The sequence below is a fragment of the Dipodomys spectabilis genome, unplaced genomic scaffold (genome assembly GCF_019054845.1).
Source record: "Dipodomys spectabilis isolate Male_0828 unplaced genomic scaffold, ASM1905484v1 ptg000137l, whole genome shotgun sequence".
NCBI classification, from domain to species: Eukaryota; Metazoa; Chordata; class Mammalia; order Rodentia; family Heteromyidae; genus Dipodomys; species Dipodomys spectabilis.
The window spans coordinates 6,029,181-6,053,214 of NW_024870814.1; the positions used below are offsets into that span (position 1 = coordinate 6,029,181).

The 24,034-nt window shown below is 40.5% G+C and overlaps 1 protein-coding gene and 1 pseudogene across 1 annotated transcript in view; one reads left to right on the top strand and one right to left on the bottom strand.

Annotated features, from left to right (window-relative positions):
- Kcmf1 (potassium channel modulatory factor 1) overlaps positions 1-24,034 on the top strand; it is a 91,385-nt gene that overhangs the window by 20,413 nt on the left and 46,938 nt on the right. The window lies entirely within an intron of this gene.
- On the bottom strand, positions 792-1,343 carry LOC122116874 (annotated as a pseudogene).

Genomic DNA, 24,034 nt, shown 5'->3' on the forward strand with positions numbered 1-24,034 from the left:
TTTCTACTGTGTTCATCACTCTTAAGTTATATCTGTCTCAGCCCCCATGTATTATGTGTCTACTTAACTGGTTATTCTTGGAGAGTGAAGCATTGGCAGAAAGCAAATTTCCTTTATTTGAAGTAGATTGTTGGGGCTGGGAAGGTGGCTCAGTTGGAGAGTGCTTGCCTTGCATGCATGAAGTCCTGGGTTTGATTCCTCAGCACCACATAAGCAGAAAAGTCGGAAGTGGCACTGTGCCGCAAGTGGTAGACCACTAGCCTTGAGCTGAAGGGCTGAAGGACAGCGCCCAGGCCCAGAGTTCAGGCCCCATGATCAACAAAAAAAAGAAAGATTGTCTATGTTAGCAGCTTTTAATTTTTTTTTAAAGAATATATAGTAAGACATAACATTATAAGCCAGTAGTCATATAATCATGTAAATCTGTACTAAAACAAGTGAGGGTGTGGGTGTGAGTGTGTGCATGTGTGCATGTGCCCACGTGAGTGCATTGATCTTGGGGCTTGAACTTAGGGCCTAGGCTCTGTCCCTGAGCTTTTTTCTCTCAAGGATACTTTACCATTTGAACTACCACTCTACTTCTGGCTTTGTTGGTGATTAATTGGAGAAGATAAGAGTTTCAATGGACTTCCCTGCCCAAGTTGGCTTGGAACAGTGTCTCCGACCTCAGCCTCCAGAGTAGCTAGGATTACATGTGTGAGCCACCAGTGTCTGGCTTAAAACAAGAAATTTAAAGTTGTACTTCTCCCCTTCTCCTACTTCCCCCCTATTTTTAATGATGGAAACAAAAACTAAAACTGAAGCTTCTCGAAGAACCACTTGTTCTTGCCGGTCTTGTATGTCTCCTCAGACTTGACCTTGGCCTCCCGTTGGGCCTTGTGTTTAAGAGCTGGGTCTCTGAAGACATCCTGTTGACCACAGTTTTGTTCAAGGGGATACCCACAGAGTACCTTTTGGGCATAAGGTGATGGCAGTTATAAGCCTTCACAAAGGACTTGGTCTTTCACCTCTTGGCTTCTTGCCCATGTTAGCTGTCACTTTTTGGAGATAGCGATCAATTTCTGCCACCAAAGCATGACTGTAGGGGTGATCTGAGGTGCCATTATCATCAGTGTTCTTCACGATGATGGCTTTACATCCAGATTAGCATCTGGCCAGGACCAGCACCACTTTCCCAGGTTTCGTGAACTTGCCCATTTTAACAGCACCCAGCAGCCAGCTGCCCCACCTTTTTTGTGATACTGGGGTTTGAACTTGGGGCTTTACACTTGCTAGGCAAGTATTCTACCATTTTTGTCATACATCCCTGCAAAATAGTACTTTTATTTGAGGGTACAATCCGTTTTCTGTTATTTCCATTACAAACAAAAGTACTATGTGGCTGGGCACTGGTTGGCTCACGCCTGTAATCCTAGCTACTCAGGAGGCTGAGATCTGAGGATCACTGTTCAAAGCCAGCCCATCAGGAAAAGTCTGTGAGACTCACCTCCAATTAATCACAGAAAAAGCTGGAAAGTGGAGTTGGCTCAAGTGATAGAGTGCTAGCCCTGAGCAAAAAAGAGCCCACAGGTAGCGCCCAGGGCCTCAAGTTCCAGGACTTGGGGGGAAAAAAGAAGAAATAAAAACTGTAAACTTTTAGGTTGATTTTTACATTCTTCATAGGAGTTGTGACCTGCCATTTGGAGAACACTGGCCTCTGTTGACTATTCAAAATGTTTAAGTCCTTAGATATAAAGTATTGTGATTGATAATGAGAGTTACATAGAATTTTTTTTCCTGTTTTCCTTTTGAAGAGGTATATAGTATGGATGGAACAGACAGGCCCAAATATGTAAAATAAAACAGTGTTTCAAATCAAAACTACTTAAGTTCCATAGTGTTAGCAAGTGGAATGACTTGCTTGTCCAAGAAGATATTTCCTAAAAGTTACCATCTAAATTGAAGATGTGAAGAAATGCTGTACTTTTTTGTAAGTGTGCTGATCCTAGAGCTTGAACTCAGGTCCTGGGAGCTGTCTCTGAGCTGCTTTGCTCAAGGCTAACTCTACCACTTGAGCACACCTCCACTTTTTTGTGTGTGGTTCATTGGAGATAAAGAGTCTCATGGACCTTCCTTTCTGGGCTGGCTTCAAGCCACAGTCCTCAGATCTCAGCTTCCTAAGTATTAGGATTGCAGGCATGAGCCACTGTTGCCTGGCAGAAAAACTATACTTTCATACAAAGAATTGGGTAGGGATCATTATCCCTACCTAAATGGATAGTTACCTATCTATTTTAGAGACTGGTAGAGGGTAAAATGCAAAGGCAAGGAAATGTGAGGTCTGTTAAAGAGTGAGTGGGCCAGCAGTAAGACCAGAAGACTCCTGTCTGAGTAGGAGGAGGTATATTACAGAGATTAATTGACTTGCCTAAGTTTCCAAGTGGTACAAGGACTTCTGGTTCAGGGCTAAAAATGTTTTTTCATCTGTAAAAGAGGAAAACTAATGACTATAGTAAGAACCAATGGTATTGGATTTCTTTCTTTCTTTTTTTTTTTTTTTTGTCGGTCGTGGGGCATGAACTCTGGGCCTGGGTACTCTCCCTCAGCTCTTCAGTTCAAGGCGAGCGCTCTACCACTTGAGCTACAGCGCCACTTCCGGTTTTCTGGTGGTTTATTGGAGATAGGAGTCTCACGGTCTCTCCTGCCCAGGCTGGCTTTGAACCGCGATCCTCAGATCTCAGCCTCCTGAGTAGCTAGGATTATAGGCGTGAGCCACCAGCGCCCGGCCGGATTTCTTTCTTTCTTTCTTTTTTGTTCCATCTTGGGGCTTGAACTCAGGGCCTGGGCGCTGTCCCTGAATTCTTTTGCTCAAGGCTAGTGCTCTATCACTTTGAGCCTTAGTGCCACTTCCAGTTTTCTGGAGGTTAATTGGAGATAAGAATCTCCTGGATTTTCCTGTTAAGGCTGGCTCTGACCCCCAGTCCTCAGCTCTCAGCCTCCTGACTGGCTAGGATTGCAGGTATGAGCCACTGGTGCCTGGCTTATACCTGGGTTTTTTTTTTTTTTTTTTTTTTTATGGTCGGTCATGGGGCTTGAACTCTGGGCCTGGGCGCTGTCCCTCAGCTCTTCAGCTCAAGGCGAGCGCTCTACCACTTGAGCTACAGCGCCACTTCCGGTTTTCTGGTGGTTTATTGGAGATAGGAGTCTCACAGTCTCTCCTGCCCGGCCTGGCTTTGAACCTCGATCCTCAGATCTCAGCTTCCTGAGTAGCTAGGATTACAGGCGTGAGCCACCAGCACCCAGCTACCTGGGGGTTTTTTTGTGTGTTAATTTTTTTTTTTTTGCTTTATTTTGTTTTTCATTTTTTATTGTTACTGTGAAGGTGATGCACGGAGGGATTATGTCTCATAAGTCTTATAAGTCAGATGAGTACATTTCTCTTTGGACAATGTCATCCCTTCCCTTGCTCTCTCCCAGTTTTTCCCTCCTATCTCCACCCACAAGTTGTATAGTTCATTTTCAACAAAGCATCTAGTGAGTATCACTATTGCTTTTGTTCACCTTTTGTCCCTCCATTTCTGTGTCCTCCCTACTTCCCCCCTCCCCCATTACCCTTCCAAAGACAGGTAAATGAACAAACAATACAAAAAGAAAAGAAAATCAGTGAAGGAAAATCCTCTTGTTGCCATTTTCTGGAGTTTATTTTGATAAATATTAGTTTATATGATCAAAGCACATAGGCATTGTGCCTATGTTTTTCTATTAATAGCCTCCTTTTTTGGTATTGGTATTTTTATTGTGTGAGATAACATGAGAAATGGAGGTTGGAGCCAGGTAGGTAGGTTGGTTAAGTACTTTGATTGCCTCACAAGGCCAGTCTTGCTTTTTCCACACAGGTTGAAGGAGTAGGTAGTAAACCACGTTTTCAACAGAGTGTGATAGCACTGCACACACTTAAGTGCTAGTGCTAAGGCAGGAGAACCATGAGTTTAAGCTGAACTTACAAGGTCTTAGAATAAAGTTTTTGAGGCAGTGAGACACTGCCTCAAAAAAATAAAAAAATGTTAGGCAGAGAAAAGCTTCAATGGATTGGTGCTCATAGACTCCTGCAGGAAGTCTGGCTAGAGGCTTTTTGTGGAACTGATTTAGTGGCAGTAGGAACAAAAAAAAATGAAAAAGATGACTTAGGATAAAGTCTCATTGTAAGAGAGCAAAGAGAATGTTTAATTTCAGATCAACCAGACAAGAAGATGAATAGAGAATAGCAAACAGAGTCTTCTAGTAAGTTGGGACCATAGGAGGGGCCAGCAAAAAGAGTTAAACTTGTGACATTTTAATTTAAAGTGATGGTAGTCCATCAGATAGAAACTAGAAGCTGGATTATTCACCATCGCTAAGATAGGGAAGCAAGCCAGATGCCCCACAGTAGATGAATGGATCAAGAAAATGTGATACACAACACACACACACACACAATGGAATTCTATGCTTCCATCAGAAAGAATGACACCAGCCCATTTGTAAGGAAATGGAAAGACGGAAAAAAATCATATTAAGTGAAGAAAGCCAGATTCAAAGAAACAAAGGTCCCATGGTTTCCCTTATTTGCAATAACTAGTAAACACTTAGGATAATCTTAGCAGATGAGCAGAGTAGCTCAACAGCTATGTACATATGACCATATTAAGATGATGCTAATAAGCAAAATGAACTCTAAGACATGGACAAAAGAGGTTTTTCTTTGTTGTTGTTTTTAGTGTACTATGATTTTTTTTTTGTTTCTGTTGTATGTTCTTCCCCCTATGATATATCCCCTATTGTCACTGTATTTTATTTTGGTACCCTGGGATTGTATATGCCAGGGTATATACAATATAGGGAAGGGAAGGGGAACAGAATGGTGAGACAAAGGACAAGGGGAGAACCAATGCAACAGTGATATATACAAGACAATATGTTGGAAATTATCTGTACAACTTTGGGGAGGGGGGGTTTGGGAGGGAAAGTGAGAGAAAAACAAGGGAGGGGGTAACAAGATTGACTACCTTATTTATGTATCTGTAACCTCTCTGTACATCACCTTGACAATGAAGTTTAAAAAAAAAAATTGGAGGCTGGGGAATAATGTATTGGGACTTACGGGAGAGAAACCCAAATTAGAGAAGAATTTTTAACCCCCTACAAGAAGCCTGGGGATAAGCTATCTCTAAGGAAGAAAGATGGAGAAGAGAGAAGGGGAGTTCGTATTAGGAGCAAGAGATAGAGAAGGGGTCGGAGTAGGAGAAATTAGCTAGGAACCAATGCAGTAACTTGAAAGCCATCTTCTATAGCAGTTCTTGCCTTACAGGTACTGACTTGTCTTTTCCGTTAAATATAGGCTTGGGAATAGCGATGGAAGATAGAGTAGATAGAGAGGCAGGAGGTGGGGAAGCTAATTAAGTCAAACATTTGCACCCCTACACCCGGAGGTTTAAACTTAAGGCCTTGCACTTGTTCAGGTGGCACATGGTCCAGGCCTTGCTGGCTCAGTCCAACTTTTGGCTAGTTATTTTGGAGGTGGTGTCTTGATGACTTTTTTTTTTTTTTGGCCAGTCTTGGGGCTTGAACTTAGTGCCTGGAGTACCATCTTTGAGCTTCTTTTGCTCAAGACTAACACTCTACCACTTGAGCCACAGCACCACTTCTGGCTTTTTCTTTGGTACTGAGGAATTGATTCAAGCATGCAAGGTACTCTGCCCCTAAGCCACATTCCCAGCCCTCTTGATGACTATGCCCAGGTTGGATTCAAACCGCAGTCCTCCAGATTTTAAGCTATTGAGAGGCAAGGATTATAGGTATGAGTCACCAGTGCCCAATACATTGTCACATTAATGGTAATATTTTTTATCTTTTTCATGTGCTCAACACCATTCTTCTCAGTATTTTACATATACAAGCTAATTTAATTCTCAACAGTCTTGTGACTTATCTATTATGACCCCAGTTTTAATAGATAAGTAAGGTGAAGAAGGTTGGAATTTATGTCCCAACCCAAGCTCTAAACACTAAGTTATCTTTTGTATCCTACACTCTATAGACTAGTTTCTATACCAGAGATTTCAGCATTAAAATTCCAAAACAGGGCTGGGTAAGTGGCTCAGTAGTAGGGTGCTTGCCTCGACTGCATGAGGCCCTGGGTTTGATTCCTTAGCACCATATAAACAGAAAAAGCCGGAAGTGCTCTGTGGCTCAAGTGGTAGAACGTTAGCCTTGAGCTGAAGAGCTGAGGGACAGCACCCAGGCCCAGAGTTCAAGCCCCACGACCTATCCCCCCCAAAAATAAAATCACCCTGGCAAAGTATACATTTTTTTGTGTTGTAGATTAGGAAGCTGAGAGGTTATTCATCCTAAATCATACAAATAGTACATGTTCATGCCAAGATTTATCTTTTTTAAGTTACTGTATATTAATTATACAGATATTTCATTGTGATATTTCCATTCATGCATATAATATACTTTGACTAAACTTACCCCATCTATTATTCATATATATATATATATATATAATATAGATAGACAGATATTTGGGGGGGGGGTTTGGTTCGTCCTGGGGCTTGAACTTGGCCTGGGCACTGTTCTGAGCTCTTCAGCTCAAGGCAAGCGCTCCAACACTTGAGCCACAGTGCCATTTCTGACTTTCTGGTGGTTATTTTTTTTTATTTATTTTTGGGTCCGGTCATGGGGCCTGAACTCTGGGCCTGGGCTCTGTCCCTCAGCTCTTCAGCTCAAGGCTAGCGCTCTACCACTTGAGCCACAGTGCCACTTCCGGCTTTTTTCTTTTTGTTTATGTGGTGCTAAGGAATGGAACCCAGGGCCTCATGCATGCAAGGCAAGCACTCTACCACTGAGCCACCTTCCCAGCCCCTCTGGTGGTTATTTGGAGATAAGAGTCTCATGGACTTTCCTGCTGGGGCTGGCTTTGAACTGTGATCCTCAGATCTCAGCCTCCTGAGTAGCTAGGATTATAGGTGTGAGCCACTGGTGCCCAGCTTAATATATACACATACATAATATGTATATATTGTATATGTATATCCAACATACGTATATATGTTGGGTACACAAGATTAGATAGATAGATAGATAGATAGATAGATAGATAGATAGATAGATAGATAGATAGATAGATAGTTTTAAGAATGAATTTTTGTTTTTGTGCTGCTACTGGACTTGAACTCAGGGCCTGGGCACTGTCCTTTAAGCTTTACACTCAATGCTGGTGCTACATACTACTTGAGTTACATCTCTACTTCTAGTTTTTTGCTGGAGATAAGAGTCTCATGGCCAGGCCTTGGTTGCTCATGTCTATAATCCTAACTACTCAGAAGGCTGAGATCTGAAGATTTTAATTTGAAGCCAGCCTAGGTAGAGACCCTTATCTCCAATTAACTACCCAAAAACCAGAAGTGGAGTTGTAGTTTTAAGTGGCACTAACCTTAAGCAAAAGAGCTAAGGGACAGCACCTAGGCTAAAAACAAAAAAACAACAAAAAAAAGGAATCTTAAGATATTTCTTGACTGGGCTGACGTTGAGCCCCAATCCTCAGATCTGTCTCCTAACAAGGAGGCAAGAACCACTGCACAGACAACCCCATTCCCCTCTCCCCCCAAAAATGCATTTTGATTGTTGGTTTGCTTTTTGTTGTTTCTTTTTTTTCTTATTTGCCTTTTTTATTTTTTAATTTATTATTATAAAGGTGATGTACAGAGGGATTAGTTATACAAGTCAGGTAATGAGTGCATTTCCTTTTGTACTGTGTTTTCCTTTCCTTTCCTGTCTCCCAGTCTCTCCTTCTGGTCTCCACCCATAAGTTGTATGGTTCACTTTCAATACAGTGCCCAGTGAGCACCACTACTGCATTTTTTCACTCTTTTTCCCTCGAGGTCTGTGCCCCTCTTCCTAAAGATAGACACATAAATAAACCATACAGAAAGGAAAGTAAACAAAAAGAACAGCAAAAAAGAAAAATCTTCTTTCCATACTTTGGAGTTCATTTTGATATATATATATATGTATGTATATATATACATATATATATATAATTTTATATAAATATAAAGAGGCACATAGGCATTTTGCCTTAGTTTATAAGAGTATCCTCTTTTGGTCTCACTGTGTGTGACTGTCTAAAATTCTGAATAGTTTATTATGTACTGGTGTATTTTAGATCTAACTTATGCAAATAAGAGAAAACGTGCCATTTTTCTCTCTGAACTTGGCTTATCTTTGTATGTGGGAGGATTAGGGGGGTGGCTCATGGAACTTGAACTCAGGGCCTGGGCACAGTACCTGAACTTTTGTGCTCAAGACTAGTGCTCTGCCACTTGAGCCACACTTTCATTTCTGGTTTTGTTTTTTTTTTGTTTTTGTTTTTTTTTGGGGGGGGGGGTCCAGTCGTGGGGCCTGAACTCTGGGCCTGGGTGCTCTCCCTCAGCTCTTCAGCTCAAGGCTAGCGCTCTACCATTTGAGCCACAGCGCCACTTCCGGCTTTTTTCTTTTTTGCTAATGTGGTGCTGAGGAATTGAACCCAGGGCCTCAGACATGCGAGGCAAGCGCTCTACCATTGAGCCACCTTCCCAGCCCCTCATTTCTAGTTTTTTGAAGATTAATTGGAGAGTCTCATCAACTTTCCTATCCAGCCTTCAGATCTCAGCCTTCTGAATAGCTAGGATTATAGACATGAGTCACCAGCACCTGACTGTTTTTTGTTTTTTGTTTTTTAATTAAGTAGTTGCACGAAGGAGTTTCAGTTCCAGAAGTCAGATTATAAGTACAGTGCATCTTGATGAATGCCACCCCTTCCAATGTTCCTCTACTTCTTTCTCCATCTCATCCCTACCCTCATGTTATGTAGTTCAATTTTTACATAATGTATATTGAATATAATACTGCATTTGCTCACCCTTCCTTCCTCCATTTGTGTAACCTCCTTATTTCCTTCCCCTTCTAATGCTGACATGTTTAAACTTGTATTTATTTTGTTAAATGGTTAGTTGTTCAAAGGAGTTACACCAATGCATTCCTCCCCTAAGTATACCATCCTTTAGTCTGTTTGTTGGTGTGTATATGCATATAATCCTGTATATGTTGTCATGTATGTTTATATTTTAGATCTGACTTCCACATGTGAGCAAAAACATACACCATTTGTCTCTGAACATGACGTCATTTAACATTTTTTTCCAGGTCTATCCATTCTGCAAATGATACACTATTCTTTTTTAAGTTAAAGAAAATATTATTAAGTAGTTGTGCAAAGAGATTACAATTCCATAAGTCAAGGTATGAGTACAATGGATTTTGTTGTTCTGGTCCTGGGGCTTGAACTCAGGACCTGGGCGCTGTTCTTGAGCTTTTTTGCTCAAGGCTAGTGCTCTATAACTTAAGTTATGGCTTCACTTCCAGCTTTTTGGTGGTTAATTGGAGATAAGAGTTTCAGACTTTTACCCAGACTGGCTTCAAACTGCAGTCCTCAATCTCAGCCTGCTGAGTAGCTAGGATTATAAACGTGAGCCATCACAGTATAATGCATTTTTATCAGCCATCCCTTCCATTGTTCTCTCTCAGTTTTTCACCTCCCATGTCTACCCTCAAATTATGTAGTTCAGTTTTGTCGTAAGGTATACTGAATATAATAAATGCATTTATTCACCTTTCCTCCCTCTATTTGTGTGCCCTCCCACATTTCCTTCCCCTTCTAAGATGTTTCTGCTTCCTAGCATTCATTTTGTTAAACAATTCATTAGTTTCTCAGAGGAAGTATACCATCCTTTAAGACAGTTTGCTTGTGTAAATATGCATAATGACCTATATATCTTGTTGTGTATGTTCACATTTTAGATCTGACTTCCACGTGAATGAAATCCTGTGCCATTTGTCTTTCTGAGCATGACTTAACATAATTTTTCTAGGCCCATCCTTTCCCTGCAAATGGTATAATATTCTGTCTGAGTAAAATTCCATTGCATATATGTACCACATTTTCTTGTTTTTGTTTTTTTTGATCATGGGGCTTGAACTCAGGGTCTAAGCACTGTCCCTAAACTCTTTTTTCTTTTTTCTCAAATTTTTTATTGTGATTAAGTGGTTACATAATTTCCTAAATTTCACAGTATTGTAGGATAGTGATGCTTAGTTAAAGTCACAAACACATTCTAACTTTCATGGAGCAAATTGTCTATCATGGTCTATAACATGTATGAGTTCTTTTTTTTTTTTTTATTGTGAAAATACTGTACAGAGGGGTTACAATTACATGGGCAAGATAATGAGTACATTTCTTATCAAGCATTGTAGCCTCCTCCTTTGTTTCCCCTTCCCGTCGCTAACATGTATGAGTTCTATGACCTTTGCAATACAGCCTAAACTCTTTTTTCAAGGCTAATGCTCTACCACTTTGAGCACAGGGCCACTTCCAATTTTCTGGTGGTTAGTTGGAGAGAAGAGTTTCATGGACTTTCCTGCCTGGGCTGACTTCGACCTTGGATCCTCATATCTCAGCCTACTGAGTAGCTAGGATTATAGGTGTGAGCCACCAGGGCCCAGTTACATTTTTTCGATCTCATCTGTTGTAGGGTTTCTGGGTTGTTTCCATATCTTGGCTGTTGTGAATAGTACATCAGTGAATATGGACATGCACGTGCCTTTTCCATATCCTGATTTGTGATATTCTGAGTAGATGCCCAAGAGTGGTATTTCTGGATCATAGAGTAGTTCTCTGTTTAATTTTTTGAGAAATCTCCAAACCACCTTCCAGAGGGGTTGTACTAGTTTACATTCTCAGCAAGGGTGTAATAGTTCACTCTCCTCTTCCCTTCCCCCCACCCCTACTAGCATTTGTTATTGGTGTTTTTGAAGCTAGCTAATTGTACTAGAGTAAGATAGGATCTCACTGTTTTGATTTACATTTCCTTTATATTCAGGGACGTTGAGCATTTCCTTATGGGTCTATTGGCCAATCTTGCTGCTTCTTTTGAGAAGTCTATTTAGCTCCTTAGCCCATTTATTAATTGAGTTATTGATTGGGGAGGGGGTCATTTCTTGAACTACTCTTAAACTTGTTACTCTGGATATTAGGCCTTTGTTGGATGTGTAGTTGGTGAAGATCTTCTCCCATTCTGCAGGCTGCCTTTTTAGGTTGTAAGTATGTCCTTAGCTGTGGAGAGACTTTTAAGTTTGAGATAATCCCATTTATTGATTCTCTGTCCAGTTACTGAGTCTAGAAAGTTCTTGCCCATGCCAATGTATCCTAATGTTTCTTTTATTCCTTCCTGTAGTGTTTTTAGGCCTGACATTGAGATCTTTGATCCATTTTGAGTTGGTACTACGGACAGACAGGCCAATTTCTGTATTCTACATATGAATGTCCAGTTTTCCCAACACTATTTATTGAAAAGGCCTTTTTCCAACATACACATTGGACTTCCTTGTCAAATATCAGATGGCTTTACGTAGACAGTGTCTGGATCTTCCCATCTATTCCATTGATGTTCAGGCATGTTTTTCTACCAGTACCAAGCTGCTTTTTTTTTTTTAAATTATTACTCTTTTACATCCTCTCTCCCTATTAAAACCAGAATTTTGAACCAAGTTCTATCAGAAACCAAAGCCCAGGTTAATGTATATTTAACCCAAAAGTCAGCAAACATTTTTATGTATAGGGCCAGTTAGCAAACATGGCTTTATGGTTCATAGGGTTTGGTCGCAAGTATTCTACTCTGTTGTTATGTAAAAGCAGCCATAAAACTGTGTATAAACAAGGAGAGGTATGGCTGTGAGCTTGTAAATCTTTATAAACACTGAAGTTTAAATTTCATACGGTTTTCAAGTGCCACTAAATACTAATGTTATGGCTACCTTGGGAATATTAGGTAAATGCTCTATCACTGAGTGACACTCTATCCATATATTTTACTTATTTATTCAGATCTTAGGTTTGGTTGTTTGGTTTTTTTGTTTGTTTTTATGGTCTTGGGGCTTCAGGGCTTTGGTACTGTCCCTCGGCTTCTCAGGCTCACAGCTAGCACTTTACCACTTTGAACCATAGCACTACTTCCAGTGTTTTCTGAGTAGTTTATTGGAGATAAGAGTCTCAGGAACTTTTCTGCCCAGCTGGCTTAGAAATGTGATTGAGGGGCTGGGAGGGTGGCTCAGTGGTAGAGTGCTTGCCTTGCATGCATAAGGTCCTGGGTTCGACTCCTCAGCACCACATAAGCAGAAAAAGCCAGAAGTGGCACTGTGGCTCACGTGGTTGAGCGCTAGCCTTGAGCTGAAGAGCTGAGGGACAGCGCCCAGGCCCAGAGTTCAGACCCCTTGACTGACAACAACAACAAAAAAAAATAGAAATGTGATTGAAGGTCAATCTAGACAGAAAAGTGTGTAAGACCCTTTGTCAACTGATAGCTAAGCATGGTCATCCACATTTGCCATCCAGCTATGACAAGAAGTCTAAAACAGGCAAATCATGGTCCAGACACATAACTCTGGCAGGAAGTGAGACCCTATCTCAAAAATAACCCCGGTACAAAAGAGCTAGAGATTGACTCAGTAGCAAAGCACCTGCATAGCAAACATGAAATCTTAAATTCCAGTACTACTTCCCCCTTAAAAATAACTTTCCTAGTCATTTAAAAATATAAAAAATATTCTTAGCTATAGACTGCAGAAAAACAAATGACATGTGTGATTTGACTCACAGGTTATGATTTGCTGACCCTTGCTTTCATTAATTTACAAAGCATATATTGAATACTCTGGAGAAATGGTGGCATTGGAGAGTTTCTGCCTTCTAAGATGAGATGGATAGTACAATGTGCTAAGAATTATAATAAACTTACAAGGTATGATGGAGAGAACACATAGGGAAACCTCCTCAGTTTGGTAAATTAATGTAACTCTCCCCCACCCCACCCCCAAAAATAAGATAGCTGTTGAATTACTAAACCTCTGATATAGAAGTAAGTGCAGTATTCCTGGAGAGAAAAGGCAGCTGATGGCAGAAGATGGACTTTGTCAAGAAAACAAGGTAATCAGTAGGGAATGAGTTTTTAAGGAATTTTGAGCCAAAGAGTGAAATGATCTGATTTTTATCTTTTACAAGGAAAATGCTCTGAAGCATGGATTTGCAGGGAAGAAGACAGGAGGGGGACAGGTTAGTTATAAAATAAGACAATTGGTAGCTGGTGACAGTGTCTCACATCTGTAATCCTAACTACTCATTAGGCTGCAATCTGAGGATCCTGGTTGAAAGCCAGACCAGGCAGGAAACTCCATGAGACTCTTACTCTCCAATAAACTGCCCAAAAGCCAGAAGGGGAGCTGTGGCTCAGTTGGTACGGTGCTGACCTTGACGGAACGAAAAAGGTCAAGAACAGCACCTAGGCCCTGAGTTGAAGTCCTAGAACTGGCACACACACAAAGATAATTGCTATAGCTAGCTTTAAGGGAGATATTTATTAATTTGTCAGGGATCAGGTTTGTGGAAGAAGGGAGAGTTTCAGAAAACTGATTTCTGGCTTGTGCTATTCATCGGTGTATAGGACAGAGAAGCATGCTTTGAACATAAGTGGGTAACAGGAAAAAGAGAAGTGACTTCAGTATGTAGCTCATTGGAATTGAGGTACATATTAAGATGTCAGGAGGAGTTAAACATGGGAGCTTGTGATTTGGGCTAGTTGATTTCTCAGAGCTGATGAGAACATGTAGATTGGGAAGGAAATTGGTCATACTTAACATTGAAGAAACCAGGAGACTAACAGCTTAGAGAAGAGAAGTTGGTATTGAAACTTAGGAAGATGGCTTTCCAGAAAGATGATATGCTTGAGAAAGATCAAGAAGATAGCAAATGAGAAATACTCCTTAGCCCTTGGAGTAGGAAAGATTATGGTAGTTACTGAACAGTTTCAAAGGAGAAGGTAGAGCCCAGATTGTATTGAGTTGGGCCCCAAATGAACCTGAGAATTAAGGAAACTTCCACAGATTTGACTGTGCAGAGAAAGAGTGAGACGACAAAAATTGGAAGTCTCTATAGCCTAGGATTTGGCATCTAATAGAAACAAAATTCATTCACCTAACAGATACTGTAACTACTGTGACTAAAGCTAGACTAGAATAATGAAAGATAACATACAGTTCTCATTATAGAACTTCTTGGTGGAGTGGGGAGATGAAACAGCTTGGGTAGCAACAAATACTGTACAGAAGTGGTCTGTGTGGGTATTTTCGAAAGGAAGATCAGGAAGGCCTTTCAGAGGAAGTGACATCAGAGCAGAGACTTCAAGTATAAAGCCCCACAATTAGAATAAGTAAGTTGAGAAATTGCCTTGGGCAAAAGATGAAGGTGGCTTGAACCAAGGTGAAGGCCTATCAGTGAGAAGAGGTGGTATGACCTGGGAAGGAGAAGGCAGAGGCAGAGGCACCCTTTTTTCTCTCTTTTTTTTTGGGGGGGTCCGGTTGTGGGGCTTGAACTCTGGGCCTGGGCGCTGTCCCTCAGCTCTTCAGCTCAAGGCTAGCGCTCTACCACTTGAGCCACAGCGCCACTTCCGGCTTTTTTCTTTTTGCTTATGTGGTGCTGAGGAATTGAACCCAGGGCCTCAGGCATGCAAGGCAAGCGCTCTACCACTGAGCCAACTTCCCAGCCCTCTCTTTTTTTTAAGTAGTTATACAAAGAAGTTCCCATTCTACAAAACAGTGTATGAATACAAGGTGTCTGATAGCATTGCCACCCATTGCTCCTAACCCCATCCCTTCTCTCACTTTCCTTTTTTTTTTTTTTTTAATTGAGATTATTAGGTGATTACTTAAATTTCACATTGTGAAATAGTGATACTTAAAAGTCACAAACACATTTTAACCTTCACAAGGCAAATTGTCATTATCATGGTCTATAAAGCTTGTGAACTCTATGAGCTTTGACAATACAATTATTCCATACCAGGTGATGTTTGCATTTCTTTCCTTTTGTTAAGTGTAAGCTGTTCTCTTTCCCTTTTATTTTATAATCACAAGTAGGACTTTGTCTTGCTCATCTTTTTTTTTTTTGTCGGTCGTGGGGCTTGAACTCTGGGCTTGGGCATTGTTCCTCAGCTCTTCAGGTCAAGGCAAGCACTCAACTACTTGATCCACAGTGCCACTTACAGTTTTCTGTGTGGTTTATTGGAGATAAGAGTCTAACGGACTTTCGTGTCCCAGCCGGCTTTGAACCACAATCCTCAGATCTCAGCCTCCTAAGTAGCTAGGATTACAGGTGTGAGCCACTGGCGCCCAGCTTACTCATCCTTTTGAATCTCCTATAGTTTACACCCAATACATGTCTTCCCAGTTAAGCTAAGTGTTACTCATTTGGGAAACTGAGCTCTACTGTAGGAAAAAAGGGCAATTGTAACATTAGCTAAACCTTTTGGGAGAAGGAAACTGAGAGATCTACCTTTCACATCCCTAGGGAATTCCCAAGAGTCTCTTTGGAAAAGTGATTAGGCAAGTTCACAAGGGAACCTTGGAAGCTTAGGGAGCCCACTAGAGAAGGAGGGAGATCTGGCTGGACTGTCCTTGGGCCAGGGTGGATTTCCACAAGGAGCTATTCAGAGATGGCTCCTCACCATGCCCCACCCCCAGCTCTCAGGTCAGAGTAGGACATTTCCTTAGCATGAACAGAATCCTTAGCCAATACTCTGTGTTAGAGGACAGAGTCAGCATATAACCAAGACTAGCCAAGTGGGGATAAGAAGCTGGATCTAAGCTGCTCCCTGAACTCCTTTCTGTTTTCAGATTAAAAAGAAAATGTAACCAGGTGCCAGTGGCTCATGCCTGTAATCCTAGCTACACAGGAGGCTGAGATCTGAGGATCACGGTTCAAAGCCAGCCCAGACAGGAAAGTCCGTGAGACTCATCTCCAATAAACCACCAGAAAACCAGAAGTGGCGCTGTGGCTCAAGTGGTAGAGCGCTAGCCTTGAGCTAAAGAGCTGAGGGACAGCATTCAGGTCCAGAATTCAAGCCCCATGACCAACAAAAAAAAAGGAAAAAGAAAATGTACAATATTATGTGGTTTGACTCAGTATATTATATCGTTTTATGTATGGTTTTGTTAAAAGATTCTTTAATACATTGTCAGATTATTAACATTTAACTCTTGACCAATAACACTATAACTCATGCCCAAACTAAGCTTGTCTTGGAGATATTAGGGACACTAGACAGTACTTCAGCATTACTCTTAGGGGCCTCATTAAAGACTAGTAAAATAACAGAAATAGTGAAAAACATAACACTAACTAGACCATGAAAAATACATGTGTAATATGAAAAGTGTGTATTATGAAAGCTGAAACAAGAAGACAAGTATTACTTTATTCAGACTGAGCTGGGGATCTCATCTGGGAACACATCTCAACTTCTATACTGTTCTGTGCATATGATTGTGAAAACACTACAAGTATTGATAGGTATTTTTAATGCATAAATTCACTTATATGTAAAGCGGGCTAAAATAATGTAAGATGCTAAGGATAGTAACTTGGAGTAGTCAGTAGAAAGAAATGTAGGGTAGACCTTTAGGGTTCTGGTAATGTTCTTGGTCCAGAACATTGGTTATTTAGTGTGTGTTCACTTTGTGAAAACCAAGCTGTGAATTCATGCTTTGTTTTTGTTTTTGTTTTATGTTTGTTTGTTTTTTAAAAAATTTTACTCCTTAGTAAAATTCAGGATCTTGGTCAGACTTTTGAGTGTCACATCTCCAGCCTTTATCAGCTTCAAGCCTGGGATGGCATTTTCACCATCTTCCTAGTGGTTTTGATTGTTTCTCCTTCAGAATAAATTTATTGGTTCAATATCCATCTCCCCTTATTATTATTATTTTTTAAATCTCTTTATAAAAGGAATAGTGAGCCACCAGGCACCAATAGCTATAATGCTAGCTACTCAGGAGGCTCAGATCTGAAGGTGGTGGTTTGAAGCCAGCCAGAACAGAACATCCCTATGAGATTCTTATCTCCAATTAACCACTCAAAAACCAGAAATGGCACTGTGGCTCAAGTGGTAGAGTACTAGCCTCAGTATCAAGCACAAAGAGGCTCAACTTAAAGGAGGAAAGATTGTTTAGCTAATTTCAGAAGATTTAGTCTGTGGTTTTGCTCCCATGTTCTTGGTGGCCATGTATTATAGTGGCAATAGCCTGTGGCAGAGAATCTTCCTAAATAGATAGAAAACAGAAGCAGACTGGGGGACCCAGTATAACTTTCAAAAGCATGCCCCCAGTAACCTCTTCCATTTAGGTCCCATCTCTTAACCTTTCTTTTTTTTTTTTTTTTGGTCAGTCATGGGGCTTGAACTCTGGGCCTGGGCGCTGCCCTCAGCTCTTCAGCTCAAGGCAAGCACTCTGCCACTTGAGCCACAGTGCCACTTCCGGTTTTCTGGTGGTTTATTGGAGATAGGAGTCTCACGGTCTCTCCTGCCCGGGCTGGCTTTGAACTGCGATCCTCAGATCTCAGCCTCCTGAGTAGCTAGGATTACAGGCGTGAGCCACCAGTGCCCGGCTCTTAACCTTTCTAGGGCCTCCCAAAATAGTGCCATCAGTTAGAGCATTTGAAAATTTGAACCTGTGGGGAACATCTTATATTCAAACTGTACACATGGTTCTGTAGTTTCTGAAGAAAGTGATTTTTCTTCAGATTATACATCTGAAAATATTTTACTGCCCTCATACTTGCATACTAACTTTCTTGTTTTTAAATTAGCACATTTTAGTACAAGGCTGGTCTCTTTGGAACGTTTCCACACATATCCACTATATGCTGTCCAATCGCAATCCCTCTATCACTCTCTCCAGTCTCATTCCCTGTTCTTAAAACAATTTCAGTTCTATATTTATATATGTAATTAACTACATCTACTGTAATAAATAACTCTTTGGTATAGAACTTTAATTTGGATTTTTTTTTTTAACATTGATAACATTAGTGTATAACCTTCTACAGTTCACTATCCTATTGAAAACAGACTTTTTTTGGGGGGAGGGGTGGTGGTGTCTCCCTATGCAGCTCTATGGCCTTGAATTTAGGATTCTTTTTCCTCAGCTTCCTCCATGCTGGGATTATAGATATATATGTATGCCACTGTTCCCAACCTGGCCAAGGTTCTTGATAGGTGGTGGGGAGGAAGAGCTTTGTTCTTTTCCCCTACCTCTCTTCCTGAAAGCTAGTAGGCTATCCTCTTTTTGTGTTTGTTTTCTGGAGTGTGATTAGTATAGATGCCTTAATGTCCCTTGTGTTTGTGTGCAATGTCAGCCTGACAATTCAGATTCTCTCTTCTGGGAACATTTCTTGAATTATTCTGTTGATTATTTTCTCACTTTTAGAATATTGAAGTTCCTAGACTGGTATTCCAGTTTTTCCTCTCTCATGTTTTATTTCCTTTGTCTGCTCCTTCCTTTTCTGTTGTCGTCCCTTCCCTTTCTTCCTCTCACTCTCCTTCCCTTTCCTCCCTGTAAACCTTTCCTGTTACCCGATCCCACTATTTTTATTGCAATATGCACTTCAGTCAGAAACCAACTTTTTATGATCCTTAGTGAATTTCCTTCTTTTTTTTTCTTTTCTTTTTCCCTCTTTAGTGTGGGCCAGTCCTAGGGCTTGAAATCAGAGCCTGGGCACTGAGCTTTTTTGCTCATGGCTAAGGCTCTACTACTTGAGCCATAGCTCTACTGCTAGCTTTTTAGTGATTAATTGGAGATAAGAATCTCATGAACTGGGTAGGGGCGGCTCACACAAATAGTCCTAGCTACTCAGGAGGCTAAGGACTGAGGATAATTGGAAGCCAGTCCAGGCAGGAAAGTCCATGAGACTCTTATCTCCAGTAAACTACTTAGAAAAAACCAAAGTGGTGCTAGGTCTCAAGAAGCCCACAGACAGTGCTCCCAGAGTTCAAGTCCTAGGACTAACAAGAAAAAAAGGAGTCTCATGGACTTTCCTGCCTGGAGACTGGCTTTGAACTGCAACCCTCAGCCTCCTAAGTAGCTAGGATTACAAATATGAGCCATGGTGCTTAGCATGAATATACTTCTAAATTGGAGTATGATTTCTAATTTACTTATCTAATTCTCTCAAAAAGCTTTTACCTATCATTTGTCATTGAGCAGTTTACTATAGTTCTAGTGATATGTGATAGCTATAAATTGTTTCTTATCTGTTTTCCTTTGCCATAACTAAGATTATGCTTTTCCCATTTTCCTAGTTTAGTTATTTAATTCTGCTTTCCAACTTCCAAATATTTGCTGCTATTATTTACTTTTATTTTTATTTATTTATTTATTTTTGTCAGTTCTGGGCTTGAATTCAGGGCCTGGGCACTGTTCCTGAGTTTCTTTTTGCTCAAGGCTAGCACTCTACCACTTATACCACAGTACCACTTCTGGCCTTTTCTGTTCAAACCCAGGGCTTCATGCATGCTAGGCAAGCACTCTACCACAAAGTCACATTCTCACCCAGGACTTGTAATCTAAAGTTATATCTACTACAAGGAATGTTTTGGGTTTTTTTTTTTTAATGTTTCATTCTCCCTGATTTCCTTTTCATTTTTATTAGTATGCTGTACTCATGAATTCTTATTCAATGGGCTAAAAAATCTCCTGCTTCTCTTATACATTGTGGTGTTTAGATCATTCCCATTTAACAATGGAAACTTAAATATTTCTTTCATGTCCCTTTGGCATGTACCCATCCTTCTTTCTGGATCACCTCTGTATCATACATACATATATACATACAAACATACAAGCTCAAGTACTTGCTCTGTCACAACCTCTTTGATCATTCATTTCTCCTAATGAGGTGTCATTTAAACACAGGAGTTGATACTTGCCTGATGTGCCCATAGCTACTAGGCTATCACTGTTTCTAGATATTAGCCTGTGTGTGTGTGTGTGTGTGTGTGTGTGTGTGTGTGTGTGTACACACACATGTACACTAAGGCTTGAACTCAGGGCCAGGACACTTTCCCTTAGCTTTTTGCTTAAGGTTGGTGCTCTGCCACTTGAGCCTCCTCCATACCTCCCCTTCTGGCTTTTGGCTCATTAATTGGAGATAAGAGTTTCATGGACTTGTCTTTCATGGCTTTGAACCATGATCTCACCCTCCTGAGTAGGATGATAGGCATGAGCCACCAGTACCTGGCTAAACCATGATTTCTTAACCATGACATTATTGACATATTTGAATGAGCCAAGAGGATGCTTTAGCAGCTCTGTTGCTACAAAATTAGTGACAGTTGTCCCTTTTATTCCCAGGGGTTACAACTGAGAATATCTTCTTATATTCTTCTTATATATCTTCTTAAATGGCCCTAGGAAATGCCCAAGGGGGATAAAGGCAATCCAGCAGACTATAGAAGGATGGTCTTAGAGCTGAGAAACAGTACTAATACAGTACAGTATTTACATTATTTTAATAACAGTACTAATAAGTACATTATTTACTTCAAATGACCTTAGGAAGAGAAATGATATTGATATGCTTATTATAGTTCTATAATGTAGATTATTATGTAGTTGTTGTTATCCCCCTCTCCCTCTTTGATTGAATACTGGGGTCTGAACCCCATGCCTCATCCTTGTTAGGCAAGTAAGTGTTCTACTACTTGAGCCATGCTCATCATCTCTTTTCGGCTTTTTTGTTTTGTTTTTAAGGTAAAGTCTTGGGCATTTTGCCCATGGGCCAGCTTTGGACTACAATCCTATCATATATACCTCCCATATAGTCAGTCTTTCAGATTTACTTGCTCAGGCTGACTTCAAATCTCTATCCTCCCATATCATCCTCCTGATTAGGATTATAAGTGTGAGCCACTGCTGCCTGTCTTCTCCTTCCCCTACTCCCAGAAGAAAAGGTTGTAGAAAATCAGTTTGAAAATATTTAACTAATAAGTCAAGAAGTTCCAATTCAGGTAGGAGGAAGATTTAGCTGTTTGAAGTGACATTCTCTCCCAAATACATGTGGCCTGTTTCTCTGGGCCAGAAGTCATCTGTTCTATGTTCATTATTGGCAAATACAATGGAAAGCTTTCCAAGAAGCCTCTAGGCCATATTAGAACCAGTCATACAGTCTTAACATCACTTGTAAAGTGTTGTTTAGTATGTCTTGATCGTATACCATGGGAGAGGAGCTAAGAAGCACTTAGCTGAAAAATCAGTTCATACAGAAATTAACCAGCATAAGACAATTCAATTCTGGGGACAAGGAAGAGGAGGGTATGTTTAATTCATACATTTCTAGATTAAATATTTTACCTTTTTATACCTCAGTATAAAACTAGCTGGGCGCCAGTGGCTCACACCTGTAATCCTAACTACTCAGAAGGCTGAGATCTGAGGATCGAGTTTCAAAGCCAGCAGGGCAGGAAAGGCCTTGAAATGCTAATAAACCACCAGAAAACCGGAAGTGGTGCTGTGGCTCAAGTGGTAAAGCTCTAGCCTTGAGCTACAGAGCTCAGGCCCAGAGTTCAAGCCCCATAGCTGACACCAACAACAACAAAAACTAATCATCCTGTTACTCAAAACTATCTTGCTTCCTAGCATGTACTAGGTCTTTAATGTGATCCCCAGCAGTGCAAAACCACTCATTTTACACCCTCCTTTACGATGAAATGAGATGGCAAATTTGTGGCACTTTTAATAAAACATTTTAAGTTCTCCCTCCCTGCGCCCACTAGTCCTGGGCTTGAACTAGGGGCCTGGGCACTCTTCCTGAGCTTCTTTTGCTCTAAGTAGCACTCTACCACTGGAGTCACAGCCCCACTTCCAGCTTTTTCTGTTTATGGTGGTACTGAGGAATTGATCCTAGGGCTTCATGCATGCTAGCAAGCACCCCACTACTAAGCCACATTCCCAGCCTCAAGCATTTTTAACATATAGAAAGAAACTGGTTTTAGTTTCAAATAGATTCATTGTGCTTTTTTTGTTTGTTTGTTTAGTTTTGTTATGCTGTGCTGGATATGGAATGCAGGGCTCTACCACTTGAGCACTTGGTTAGTGCTAGTAGTACTTTGTACCACTTCTTGATTTCATTTAATTTTCTTTTGTCTCTTTTTATTTCCCAGCTGGCATAATTGATGATGATGGTGATGATGTTGTAGTTGTACAAAGAGATTACAATTCCATAAGTTGTTATGAATAGAATGCTTCTTGACCAGTGTCACCCCTTCCCTTATTTTTCCCCATTTTCCACCAGTATTTTTCTGCTAGTATTGTGTATTTCCTACTCACATTTCACTACATTTTCCACATATGTATATGTCCATAACATTTATTACTGTTTTATAGTTTATATGCATGGTATCATATCGTCTGTATCTTACATGTTTGAAAAGGCAAAAGCTAAAAAGTAAAATGTTTGTTTGAGAATCAAATTGATTGTTACTCCACAGTGCTATGGATTATGACACCAGACTTATTTTTTTTTGCTTATGTGGTGCTGACGAATTGAACCCAGGGCCTCATGCATGCAAGGCAAGCGCTCTACCACTGAGCCACCTTCCCAGCCCAACACCAGACTTATTTCTAGGTTTTTTTTTATAATGTTTTAGATAAAGGAGATTGCAAGGTTTAAAACACCTACCAGTAAAAGAACATGGAGTTTCAGAGTTGAGAAATAGAAATAGTCTAAGCACTGACAAAATAGTCTAAGAACTGAGTTAGGTGTGGATAACTGTATGTAATTGGTTTTCATCCTTTGATAAGAAAGCAGTGTTTGTAAGCACCTGCTTCAGTGCTTCGATTCCACTCATCTTAATCACTACTAATTATCCTATGCTTTGAAGCAAGTGCTTAGTCCCTGTGTGCCTTAGATTATTCATCCATTGAAAAACAAAGGTTCAGTAACCAAATCTTATCTAGGGCATCAAAGCCAGTAAACACTAATTGAAGTATCATTGCTCACTAAAGATATTCTAAATGATTTTTGCAGGCTCCCTCTAAACATTTGAAATTTAATATATTTTTCAGTAGTACTCTTCTTTAGAAGTCTCTGCAAAATGCTCACGTAATCATCAATTACAATAAAAATTGTCTTTTGGTGTGGCTTAGAGCCTAAACCAAGCTCTCTCTGCTTTGACCCAACAGATAAGGGAGAGGGGCATCTTCAGAACACAGTAGTTTGTTTCTCTCTACATGCATTGTTTAAAACAACTGAATGGATTGTATATGTATATGAAAATGCCAGGCACTCATGGCTCATACCTGTAATTCTAGCTACTCAGGAGGCTGAGATCTGAGGATCACAGTTCAGACTAGCCCAGGCAGGAAAGTCTGGGAGCTTCTTATCTCCAATAAACTACTCAGAAAAAGCTGGAAGTAGTGCTATTGCTCGAGTGGTAGAACCAGCCTTCAGCAAATGAAGGTCAGAGGTAGTACTTCGGCCTTGTGTTCAAGCCTCAGGACCAGAAAAAATTATTCTGGATACATATTTATTCCTTTTTCTCTTCTCTGTTATGTTCTTTTACATGATTACTCTGGGAAATCAGCTCTTTTCATTCATTTTATTCATTCAGGAAGTATTTGCTAAGTCCTTACCCTGTCCCAGGCCCTCCTTTAATACTTCTTCCTTCCTGTTTTTCTTTTTCTCTTTGATTTGTTGGTTCTTTATGAACTTCAGTGAAACAATGTTTCACTGTATTGCAAAGGCTGGCCTTACCCTCCCAAGCCTCCTGCCTCAGCCTACCAAATGTTTAATAGGGATTACGAAAGCATATATCACCATGCCTGATTTCTTCCTTTGCTTTATGAGTTGGAAAATTGTTCTGATCATTGCTGGGTATAATAGTTAATTAAGTAATATAAAAACTTGACCATTACCAGGTAGGAGATTCTGAAAGACTATTCCTAAGCTTACTGATAATGAAGGCCGTTGTCAAATGATAGATTTCTGTTTGCAGACCAGGAGTGCCCTTTTTTGTGGGGGAGGAGGGGAGTGGGGGCTATTAGTCATTGGGCTTGAACTCTGGGTCTGAGCACTATGCCTGAGTTCTTCAGC